At 45.8% G+C, this 12,113-nt stretch overlaps 1 pseudogene; it reads right to left on the reverse strand.

Annotated features, from left to right (window-relative positions):
• LOC120228808 overlaps positions 1-5,576 on the reverse strand; it is a 9,231-nt pseudogene extending 3,655 nt beyond the window's left edge.
• Positions 5,577-12,113: the final 6,537 nt, after the last annotated feature.

Raw genomic sequence — 12,113 nt, forward strand, 5'->3', positions numbered from 1 at the left:
AAAAAAAAAAAAAAGAAGGATCAGAGGAGGGGCGCCTGGGTGGCTCAGTCGGTTAAGCATCCAACTTCAGCTCGGGGCATGATCTCTCGGTCCGTGGGTTCGAGCCTCAAGTCGGACTCTGTGCTGACAGCTCAGAGCCTGGAGGCTGTTTCGGATTCTGTGTCTCCCTCTTTCTCTGGCCTTCCCTGCTCATGCTCTCTCTCTCTCAGAAATAAATAAAAAACATTAAAAAAAAGAATCAGAGGAGATGCTAGGATACTTAGATAGCATTTTTATTTTACTTAGCAAATTTTTAAAAATCCAGGAAAAATTCCCAGCTGTAATAATGGAAAAGGGAAACAAAGCAACTCCAGAAGTCAGCGTACCCGTGTGGCTTCTCCTGTCCCAGCCCCGGTCACGCTCCTCTCCATCGGACCCCTAGGGTCCCCTCCTACCCCCCACTGCAGGAGAGACCCGTTTTTCATAGCTTCGATTTCTCTGTCCCTCAATGGAAACAGAAACAAAACTAGTTTTAATAAAATGGGTTATCAGCATCAACCTGGGTGCAGTGGGAAGATTTCAACTCCACTGGCTCTGGTGGCAGTATTAGTACTCTGCCAATCCTCATCAGTGGTTCTTTATTTTGTTTTCTTTTCTATTCTGACATCAACCCTGCAACAGAGGTGGAAGGATCCGCATTTTATACGGGAGGCCCAGAGAGGTTGAGGACTTTCCCACCGCCACACAGCACAGTGGCAAGGCCAGCATCCGGGCTGCAGGTGCCTGGAGCCAGCCTCCCTTTCTATGTACGACCATGCGAGGGGGGCGTGTTCCCGGATAACCAGGATTCAGGGACTAACAGATTCAGCCTGAAACAGGAAAAGGAGAATTAAGATATATTTCATGCTCTCGGCATCAGTCTGTACGTTGACATGGCGTTGAAATTTGTTTTTCGAGGAAACGCTCTATTATGCTGCTGTATAAAGACTTAAGTTCTAAATTCAGCTCAAATAGCAGCACTTCCTTTGAAGAAAATCCCTCGAAGTGCCCACAGCTGCAGACAAGGACCTGTTTGTTGGGGGCTCAGCAAGGCTTCCCACTTCCCAGGCTCAGTCCAGGGCACTCTGGGGTCTGAACTGCCTGCACCTTGTAAAATACTTTCTCTTTTTCTCATCTCAGTTTTGGTTTGGGAGTATTTGACTTTTCTTTTGTATAACTGCATCTCATGTCAAAAGGTTCATGAACGTGCTGCAACGGATGATCAGCAAATCTGGTGAGAATTTTTAAAAACCAGCTTCACTGAGGCATAATTGCCAGGCAATGAACTGCATGTATGTAAAATCTACAATTTAGATCTTGATCTACAGACATACGTGTGAAACCATCAGTACTGTCAATATATATAAACCTCAAATATTTCCTAGTGACTCTTTTGTAGTCTCTTTCTGCCCCCGTGCCCAACCCCCTCCCCCCGCCCCAAGCCACCTCTCATTTGTTTTCACTCTCTTTTTTCTTAAATTAAAAAAAATTTTTAATGTTTATTTATTTTTGAGAGAGAGGGAGAGCCAGAGTGTGACTGGAGGAGGGGGAGGAGAGAGGGAGACACCGAATCTTTAGCAGGCTCCAGGCTCTGAGGTGTCAGTACAGAGCCTGACGCGGGGCTCGAACTCGTGAACCACGAGATCATGACCTGAGCCAAAGTTGGATGCTCAACTGACTGAGCCACTCAGGCGCCCGTCTTTTAGAGAAAAAAAATTTTTAATGTTTATTTATCTTTGAGAGAGAGAGAGAGAAAGTTGGGGAGGGGCAGAGAGAGAGGGAGACACAGAATCCAAAGCAGGCTCCAGGCTCTGAGCTGTCAGTACAGAGCCCAGTGCAGGGCATGGGCTTGAACTCATGGACCACAAGATCATGACCTGAGCCGAGGTCAGATGCTTAACTGACTTAGCCACCCAGGCACCCCTTGAATCAACATCTTAATTTACATGTTAAAGAACTAGAAAAAGGGGCGCCTGGGTGGCTTAGTCGGTTAAGTGTCAGACTTTCTCTTAGGTCATGATCTCGCGGTTCGTGGGTTCGAGCCCCGCGTCGGGCTCTGTGCTGACTGCCAGCTCAGAGCCTGGAGCCTGTTTCAGTCTGTGACTCCCTCTCTCTCTGACCCTCCCCTGTTCACGCTGTTTCTCTCTCTCTCTCCTAGAAATAAATAAAAACATTAAAAAAAAAAAAACTGGAAAAAGGGCTAACCCTAAAGTTAGAAGAAGGAAATAGTGAAGATGGAAGAGTGGAGGTAAATGAAACAGAAACTAGGAAAACAGTGGGTAGAACCCACAAAATCAAACGTTTGAACAGATCAACGCAATTGACTAACTTTACCGGGGTGGACTGAGGAAAAAAGAGGGAAGACACAAAGTAATAAAATTAGAATCGAAAGTGGGAACATGGCTATCCGCTTTTTGGGGGGGGGGGTCAAAATTCATTTTTATTAATAGAAAATAAACACTTATTCCAGCTTCAGTCGTTGTACTTTGAAGTTGCTAATAAAAAAATCTTTTAAATAATCACTCGGGGCGCCTGGGTGGCTTAGTCGGTTAAGCGTCCGACTTTTGCTTAGGTCATGATCTCGCGGTTTGTGGGTTCGAGCCCCGCGTCGGGCTTTGTGCTGACTGCCAGCTCAGAGCCTGGAGCCTGTTTCAGTCTGTGACTCCCTCTCTCTCTGACCCTCCCCTGCCCACGCTCTCTCTCTCTCTCTCTCTCCTAGAAATAAAAAAGAAAAAAAAATTTAAAAATAAATAAATAAATAAATAATCACTCAATCATCCTGTTTTGACTGAGACAATGAACCTGTGGCTTAAACAAAAGTATTCAGCACCATTTGCTCATAGGCCTTTCGGAAATTGTTCTTAAGGTTTCTGGAACTTTCCTGTCTGGAAAGTACAGGAATTACTGAGCTACAAGAGGGAGCTTCTCTAGGGCAACCAATGAGAAGTTAAGCAATCGTTATAAAAGGAGTCCATGTACCTTCAGCATGGTAACTTGGCCAATAAAATGATCCCTTCTCCAGTTCGGGAGGGGTGTGCCTCTAAGCACCGGGGTATGAAGAGGCAGACTGTTATTTGCTTTTAGAATGAGCTAATAACAGCAAATCTCTAGCACGGATGCTACTGGATCTTAACATCCTGTGATTTTAGGAAATTCTGTAAATAGTTTGAATTTAATTCAATTTATTCAGAAAGTAAACCTGTTGAGGGAACGCCTGGGTGGCTCAATCGGTTAAGTGTCTGGTTTCGGCTCAGGTCATGATCTCACGCTTGTGAGTTCGAGCCCCGCGTCGGGCTCTGTGCTAACAGCTCTGACCCTCCCCTGCTCATGCTGTCTCTATCTCTCTCTCAAGAATAAATAAAGCATTTTTAAAAATTAAATTTAAAAGATTGGGCTTTAAAAAAAAAGAAATTAAACCTGTTGAATAAGATTCACTACTCTGTCAGAGTATCTGCTGGTTTAGTTTCCTTAAATGTATATATATATATATATATATATACATGTATATATATATATATAAAATACATGCAGGTGAATCATAGTCTTAAAATATACTTAGAATACTGCATATTCAAACCAAAACCTAGGTTAGCAAAATGCCTATAATTAAAAGCAACTGAGGGGCACCTGGGTGGCTCAGTTGGTTAAGTGTCCAACTTCGGCTCAGGTCATAATCTCACAGTTTGTGGGTTTGAGCCCCGCATTGGGCTCTATGCTGACAGCTCAGAGCCTGGAGCCTGCTTCTGATTCTGTATCTCCCTCTCTTTCTGCTGCTTCCCCACTCATTCTCTCTCTCTCTTTCTCTCTCTCTCTCTCTCTCTCTCAAAAATAAACTTAAAAAAAAAGCAGCTGATGGGATGAAATCCAAAGTTATGACAAGGGAGACTCACTCGCAGTAAGCTGTGTTGCTTAGAGAACTTACAAAAGTATGTGCCATTAATGCTATTTGTGGATGGGTAAGGCGACATCCTCTCTTCATTTACCATAGGATTCCAGTCGAGGATGGGCCAGAAATGACCATTTCTAAATATTTCAGAAAAGTCCACAGAATTGTTAAAAAAGACTTTTAAGAATGTCTGTCTTTCTGTATCTGTGAGTAGTAGCCTCATCAGAAGTTTCTTTTTTTTTAATTTTTTAATGTTTATTTTGAGAGAGAGAGAGACAGAGACAGAGTGTGAGGCAGGGAGGAGCAAAGAGAGAAAGAGACATAGAATCCGAAGCCGGCTGCAGGCTCCGAGCTGCCAGCACAGAGCCTGACGCAGGGCTTGAACCCATGAACCACGAGATCATGACCTCAGCCAAAGTCGGACGCTTAACCAACTGAGCCACCCAGGTGCCCCTCATCAGAATTTTCTAATAGCACAAAGACAAACACAATCCCCTACACTCGCTCAGATGTTTGAAGAATGGGAGGCGACTGTTAGGGCCATCCTTAGCCAGAGCTTCTGTGGGCTTTTTACTATATGCTCATCGCCAGTGAATCAGGTGGACTTTTGTGAGAAAATAGTGCTTGGTGGCCACGACCTCTTTGGGGCATTTCTTTCTAAGTGGAATACGCAGCAGGGAAGGGAAGGTAATACAAGGAAGCTACTCTGTCCAGCTCGGAAGGAGTTGATGAAGGCCATATCTGCATTCAGGAAGCCCATGGGGTCCTCAGCTGTGGATGGTGGCTAACGGGTCGTCCAGCATGACACTGTGCACGCGGCAGCGCCTTCCTGCCCAGCTCCAAAATCCCTGGAGAGAGATTCCCAGGACCCAGTGGCGCATCAACAAAATGAATGGGAATAGTCACAGAAGCAAGGCTCCCACCCAGCGTTCTCCAAACTTCTTCCTCTGGTTGATGTGCTGTTAAGAGACTGTGGACAACTCAGTTTCCATCACTGATGCAGATCCCGGACACATGTCCCAAGGCTCACCCTCAGAGGGGCGGGTGCATGGCCCCAAGACTCGGGTGAGACCTCGGGAGAATACAAAGCGGTCCATCTGTCGTGTGAGGAGAGCGACAGCACGACTCCATCTTGGAGAAGCTTTTGGAGAAGGAGAGAACGGCGAGGCTCAGGAAACATCCCTCCATTTGACAGACAGAGACTCTTTATGGCAAGCCGACCAGACGGATTCCGCCTGCACCTACGGAGCAGCTCTTGAGCAACAATATCTCCACAATCGTGAGACAGAAGGTCGACCCTGCGGTTCTGGAGCCCTAGGGGCCGCAGAGGCGCCTCCAAATGCTGGCCCGCTCAAATATGGAACAGTGATGTGTCTCGGTTTGTCACTAACGCCAAAGTCCAAGAAATCAAGGGACATCGCTCGATGAATCCTGAGGGTCGGACCTTCCCACATCTTGTGCCAATCACAGCTGGGTGTTGGAAAGCCCCGTACAAGCACACCTGTCTCAGGACTTCAGCCACACCCACGGAGTCTTGGTAGAAGATGCTCAATCCTTTGTAGGTGAAAAATTTGCAAGACGGCTTCCAGGAGTGAAGAGCAGGAGAAAGTTGGGGGAGGGGTACGAAGATAGGCCACAAGCAGTAGCCCCCCTGAACCCACCACTCCCTCATCCTGATTCAGGGAAGACTCCATGTTTGGGGGCAACATGCTTGCGCATGCTTGCTTTCCACTTCACAAAACGTAAAGGGATTATGAGAGAATACGGTGAATAATGCATACCCACAAATGAAGTAAACGAGAGGAAATGGAAAGTTGGAATCCGGTGATTCAGCAGACGGCCAGCAGGGGGCACACGCCGACACTGTAAAACTCCGTGCGCTGCGCCCCGGCGGCCACAAGAGGGCGCGCGAACTCGTCCTTTCTGGTCCGCGTAGCGCGCTTGCGCGTTCGGCCAGGGATTTGGCGTCGTGTGCCCCCGACGGGTGTGAAGCGCGCGGCGTCCACCCCGCCCCCGCGGGTCAGCGGGGGGCGTTTTGTGCCTCATTTTACACGCCTCGGCGAACGGCTGCTGTTATAAAGCAAGGCTCGATAAACTATGACACGGGAACGGATACAATAGGACGCAGGACGACGACGCTCCAGAAAATAAAATCTTCTGCAGTCGCGATTTTAGAAAAACGTCCCCGGGAGTGTTTGCAAAATGCAGAGGGGAGAGCAAGGCGGACGGCTGTGGGGGGGGTGGGGGGTCGGGGGGTGGGCGAAGTGTCGTGGCTCCCCCCCCATCACGGAAGCCTCGAACCCCAGGGGCACCGGGCGCCCTCAGAGCACTGAACGGCCGCAACGCTTGGAAACGGAGTGAAAAACGGCAAAGGCGGGGGATTTAAAAGCCATATTACTTTATTTATTTTTTTATTTTAAGTTCAGTTTATACCAAAAATAAGACGGATAATAAATGGACTCTCCTGGCTTTAATGCAAACAAAGTCATCAATTACTCCTTTAAAAATAGACTTCTTAGCTGATCTCGTTTTCACTGGCATTATAACGATTGACATGGTTGAAGACTGCTCATGACCCCAGGAACAATCTTAGATGACTTGATTAATTTCAGCTTTCTCACGATGCCCTCCCCCCCCCCCCCCGCGTGACTGGTCATGGTTAGAAAGCATGTTGCCAAGTCCACTTTCTCATCTGAAAAAGAAATCAGCGATATTCGTCAATTGGTTTTTGGAGGTTGAAACACGATCTTTTAAATTTCGGAACCAACGATTGCATTCTATGAGGAATTGACGTTCAGTCTGAGATAGAAGAAGTGTGAGCATGGGGTGGAGAACTGTATGAGTGTCGGTGTGGAAGTGAACCGATGATAGAGCTTTGTGTAGGGATAACAGCAGCGTTGGATTGTATTTGTGTAGATTGAAAGGTTGGTCAAGGATCGGCTTACTGGACATTTTGTAGAGCTATCATCTGAGATGGGAGACAAGAAGGAAAGGAATTTTTATTTGAGGAGGAAGTTAAGGTGTTCAGTTTGAGATACATTGCATTTTAGCTTCCTGTAGATATCCTACTGCAGGAAGGAAGTATAGACCTGACTGAGTCTATATGAGAGCACAAGGGTGGTGACCATCAATCTTGGAACGGTTCAGCGAGTCCTTTTGAGGCAGACCTTGCTGCAGACACTGGCAGGAAGGGTTTATGGCAGCTTGAAGACAGTCAGGAGCCTGAGATGTCAGAGGACCCTGGGAAAAAGAACGCTCCGCAAAGGAGGTCATGGTCCACTTAGACTTTGTTTCCAGATAACTGTGGATTAAACTGGGCAATAAAGCGAGGAGAGGTGCGGACTCGTTCCTGAGAAGTGAATTCTATGCCCTGAGAGTTTCCATGTGGTCAGAGAACCTGGGATTGTGGGAATAAACTGGAAAGCTATTATGGAAAGAGGGAGGGATCTCAGATCATTGATCGGAAAGGTGAGAACCCAGTACATGCTACAGGGAGCCTGGGTAGCTCTGTGGGTTGAGCGTCTGACTCTTGGTTTCAGCTTAGGTCTAGATCTCACGGTTTGTGGGGTTGCATCTGCCTCAGGCTCTGCGCTGGCAGTGCCGAACTTGCTTGGGATTCTCTCTCTCTCTGCCCCTCCCGCACTCATGTACACTCCCTTTCTCTTAATATAAACATCAAAAACAAATCCAGCATAACGTAGTTAGGATATATACCATGAAGACACACATGCTTCGGAATTTGAACTTCAGAAAAAGGCAGGGTGAGGTTCTAATTCTAGGCAGGTCATAATTTAGCCATGTAATTCTGTTACTAAATCTCTCTGAATTGTGTCTTTCTCCTCATTTGTAAATGGGTAGCTAATCCCTCAGTGGCAGGTTTACTTTGAGGATTAAACCAGCAAATGTGTAAAAAGTCTTCAACGTCTCAACTAATACAGTTGTTAGGGCTTTTTTCCCCCCTCTTCTCTGGTGGATCTCACCTTCAAAGGGTTGATTTAATCCTCTTTCTTATTATGGAATATTATCATTAATTCACCCATGTGGTTTTAATTTTTTTTTTTAAAGTAGGCTTCATCCCCAGTGCAGAGACCAACGCGGGGCTTGAACTCATGATTCTTTGCTCAAGAGCTGAGGTGAGATCAAGAGTCAGACACTCAACAGACTGAGCCAGCCAGGCGCCCCGGGTTTATGTTATTCTTGATATATTAGGGAGGGACTATAGCTTACAAATATCTCACATATATAAACTATGAAATGTAAGATGTTGCTGCAGATGGGGCAAGAGTTTATCTCCTGCTTCACTAAGATGTCAGGTGGTGCCAATTTAATGTCTCCTGAACCCCTTCTTCACTCTGCATTTTATGAACTTGCTGCTACTTGGAAACTGTGGTACCCAACGGTAGCACTGTGACCCGGGTTACACCCACTACCTTCCTGTGCAAGAGATTGTAGAGCTAGGCTTGAGCTGTGGGAAGTCCCTGAATCCCCAGACATGGGAGGAGTCTTTGAATTTTCCTACCTCATCCTAAAAGACCTCCCACTGCTGCTTGGGCAGAAATCTGAATGGGGGGGGAGGGGAGGGCTGGGGGTCAGGACTGTGGCACTGACATTGTCTGATTCCTTTATGTGAAGCAGCCTGGATGACTGGGGTCAGCTGGCCTCAGAGGGTCAGAGCATCCCACTTTGGGACTTGAACTTTAAAGAATCAACGCTAGGCGCCCCTGGGAGGCTCAGGTCAAGTCGGCTTATCCGACTTTGGCTCAGGTCATGATCTCACAGTTCATGGCTTCGAGCCCCGCCTCAGGCTCTGTGCTGACAGCTCAGAGCCTGGAGCCTGCTTTGGATTCTGTATCTCCCTCTCTCTCTGATCCTCCCCTGCTCTCTCTCTCTCTTTCTCTCTCAGAAATAAATAAAACATTAAAACAAGGAAAAGAACAAAAAAAAGAATGAATTCTAGTGTGCCAAACCAGGAATAGTTAAACCTGAGAAATTCGAGAATGGTGTCTTGGGTCTGGGGGCCAGTATCTATACGTGATACGCGTCAGGGTCTCCTAGAATTTGGGGTCAAGGAGGGAATTGAATACTACTTCTGGCAACGGGGCATATTAAAGCATGAAACTATATAAAATGGGGATATTACTGTGTTCATTATGAGCAGCAGTAGTCAAAGCCTTCTGAATTTTGACCCTAGGACGGGGGGAGTGCTCCCTTAGATGAAGTTTTGGGGACTCATGATCTGCGTGCCTGAGAATTGTGGGCAGGATTGAAATCTCATGGCTGCTACTTCCTCACCTTTGCCTGTTTAGTGCTGGAACTATCTCTGAGCGAGAACACAGAGGAAGACAGAGAATACAAAGGTGGCTGAGTGTCTTTATTTTTTTTTAAAGTTCATTTATTTTGAGGGAAAGAGAGAGAGCATTCACAGGGAAGGGGCAGAGAGAGAGGGAGAGAGAGAGAATCCCAAGCAGGCTCTGCGCTGTCCATGCAGAGCCTGACCCCGGGCTCAAACTCAAAAACTGGGAGATCTTGACCTGAGCCGACATCAAGAGTCAGACGCTTAACCGACTGAGCCACCCAGGTGCCCCTCTGTCCCCATTTTTTAAAAGAAGATTGCATGGTTTAGATTTATTTTCTGTCACTCATAATTTGATTCCATTTACTCGTTCTTAGTTGAAAGATGACATGGGTGATCCTGGTTCTTTGTCAGGGTTTGACGATCGTCAGTGAAGGGCGGCAGAATATGCTAAACTGCAGGTATAAGACTCTGACATCTCCCTCCTCCCTTTCTTCCTGGAAATAGATGATAAAACCTTGTGAAAGCTGTCTTTCCTGGAGGACAGGAGGAAAGAGACATTTTTATCACCACAGACCGGGAGTCAAGGCTGAGAGAATTCTGTACAAACAGACCTTGTTGAAATAATTCTTATCTTCCCTTAGCCTCCGGTGTATTTTAGTTGCTTTCCCACAATTGCTTGTCTTTGTTCGACCTAGTTAAACAGCACACAGATTTTGCCACTTCTCTGGGTCTTTGTTTCCTTACGAGAGCTCCGGGGGCCATGTGAAATTTACATTAAATAAATCTGCTTTTTTCCACTCCTGTTAACCTGTCTCCTGTAAATTTAATTCCCAGGCCCAGCCCACGACTCTAAGAGGGTGAAAATAAAGTTTTGCCTCGCCTACAGAGGCATATGATGTCCATCTGTCCCTCACAGGAGTTGGTAGAGAGAAAAAAAAAATTCCTTGGTAATAACTTTGATTACCCAGTGAAAGTTTTATCTCATAAGATATGTCATTTTTGCCTGCAACTAATAAGAAGTTGGGGGGGGGGGTGCGATACTTCATGACAATACAAAGATCTCCTATAGCTTTCTCCTGGTTCCCTAATGTTTAACATTCATAGAGGATTCGTGCATCATGTGTTCTTACTATGTTGATTGCAAAGTGATAATGTTCCAACACTGGTAATCTCAACTTTACACGTTGGCCCTTGATATTACTCTTTATGAAGGAGTCATTCCACATCTATCTGTGTGTCTATCTATCTTATAATCATCAGTATTAAATTCTTTTTTTAAAGTTTATTTATTTATTTTGAGAGAGAGCGAGAGAGCATGCATGTGAGCGGGGGAAGGGGAGAGAGAGAGAGAGAGAGAGAGAGAGAGAGAGAGAGAGAATCCCAAGCAGGCTCCGCATTGTTAGTGCGGAACATGGAGGCTGAAGCAGGGCTCAAACTCACCAGACCATGAGATCATGACCAGAGCCTGAGCTGAAACCAAGAGTCAGGTGTTTAAGGACTGACTATTAAGTTATTTTTATGTTCAAATTGTTCCACTTGAGGCTACTGTATATCCCTTCGGGCTGATTGGCTCCCTTGTGACCTACTAGATAGGTTTTTTTCTTTTCCTTAATAGTTTTTTTTTTACTTTTTCTCTGAAGAAAGCATTTCACAGTTGTCTAGTATCTTCTGTGATCTAGCCTTGAAATTAACCACACTCTGTGTTCCTGAGCTGTGTCCCCGCAAATTCACAGGTGAAGTCTTAACCCCAGTGTGACTATATTTACAGATGTAATTAAGGTTAAATGAGGTCAGAAAGGTGACTTTATGGCATCCTTGTAAGAAGAGGAACTTTCTCTCTCTCTCAGCGCATCCACAGAGGAAAGGCCATGTGAGGGCACAAGAAAGCACTTCTCAGAAAGCCAGGGAGATGGTCTTTGACAGAAGACTTGATTCTTACAGTTCGAAGTTCAAGCCCCATGTCGGGCTCTGTGCTGACGGCTCAGAGCATGGAGCCTGCTTCGGATTCTGTGTCTCCCTCTCTCTCTGCCCTTCTCTCTCTAAAATAAATAAATGAACATTAAAATTTTCTTAAAAAAAGCCTTAAGTTATTAGTGGGGAATATTAGAGATCATGATCAGATCACTAAGTGTGCTCATTGCCACTGGGGTGTTTTTGCGGGTCTTCCCTTCCAGCAGGCAAGAGCTAGAAATGTATACACATGCATGTATACACCCACATATACACACATTCATGCACATAAGCATACATGTATTTGTGTAGATGATTCGTACAGATGTATGCATGTATATTGCAAACTGTACATTTCTCTAGATGTGTATAGATGTACATGCATAAACACATATGTATATCTCTTTAAGATAAAAGTCATACAAATATTTTTTTTGTTACTTAAATAATTTTTTTTAATTTTAAATTTTGTTTTAAAAAGAGAGAGACACAGTGCGAGTGGGAGAGGGACAGAGAGAGGAGGAGACACAGAGTCTGAAGCAGGCTCCAGCCTCGGAGCTGTCAGCGCAGAGCCTGACGCGGGGCTCGAACCCATGAACGTGAGATCATGACCTGAGCCGAAGTCGACGCCCAACCAACTGAGCCCTCCAGGCACCCCAGACTCATACAAATACTTTCAACTGTTCTGCACCCTAGAGTCTTTTCGTGCCTTCCTTTATTCCATATGTGAGTGTCCCCTGACTCCCAACAATATTGCGTTACCCACTTGTTCAATCCTTCCTTGCATCTAAAATGATTCTGAATTTTTTTCACCCATAACACTACACAAAATAAACCTACTAAACTGTGCTGAGACCTGCTGCACCTCAAACTTTAAATGAGCCTCCAGCAGGGGCGTCTGGGGGGCTCAGTCGGTTACGTGTCTCGCTCCTCATTTCGGCTCAGGTCACAATCTCTCAGTTC

Source organism: Hyaena hyaena, unplaced genomic scaffold (assembly GCF_003009895.1).
Source record: "Hyaena hyaena isolate Hyena2069 unplaced genomic scaffold, ASM300989v1 scaffold_27, whole genome shotgun sequence".
Taxonomy (NCBI): Eukaryota; Metazoa; Chordata; class Mammalia; order Carnivora; family Hyaenidae; genus Hyaena; species Hyaena hyaena.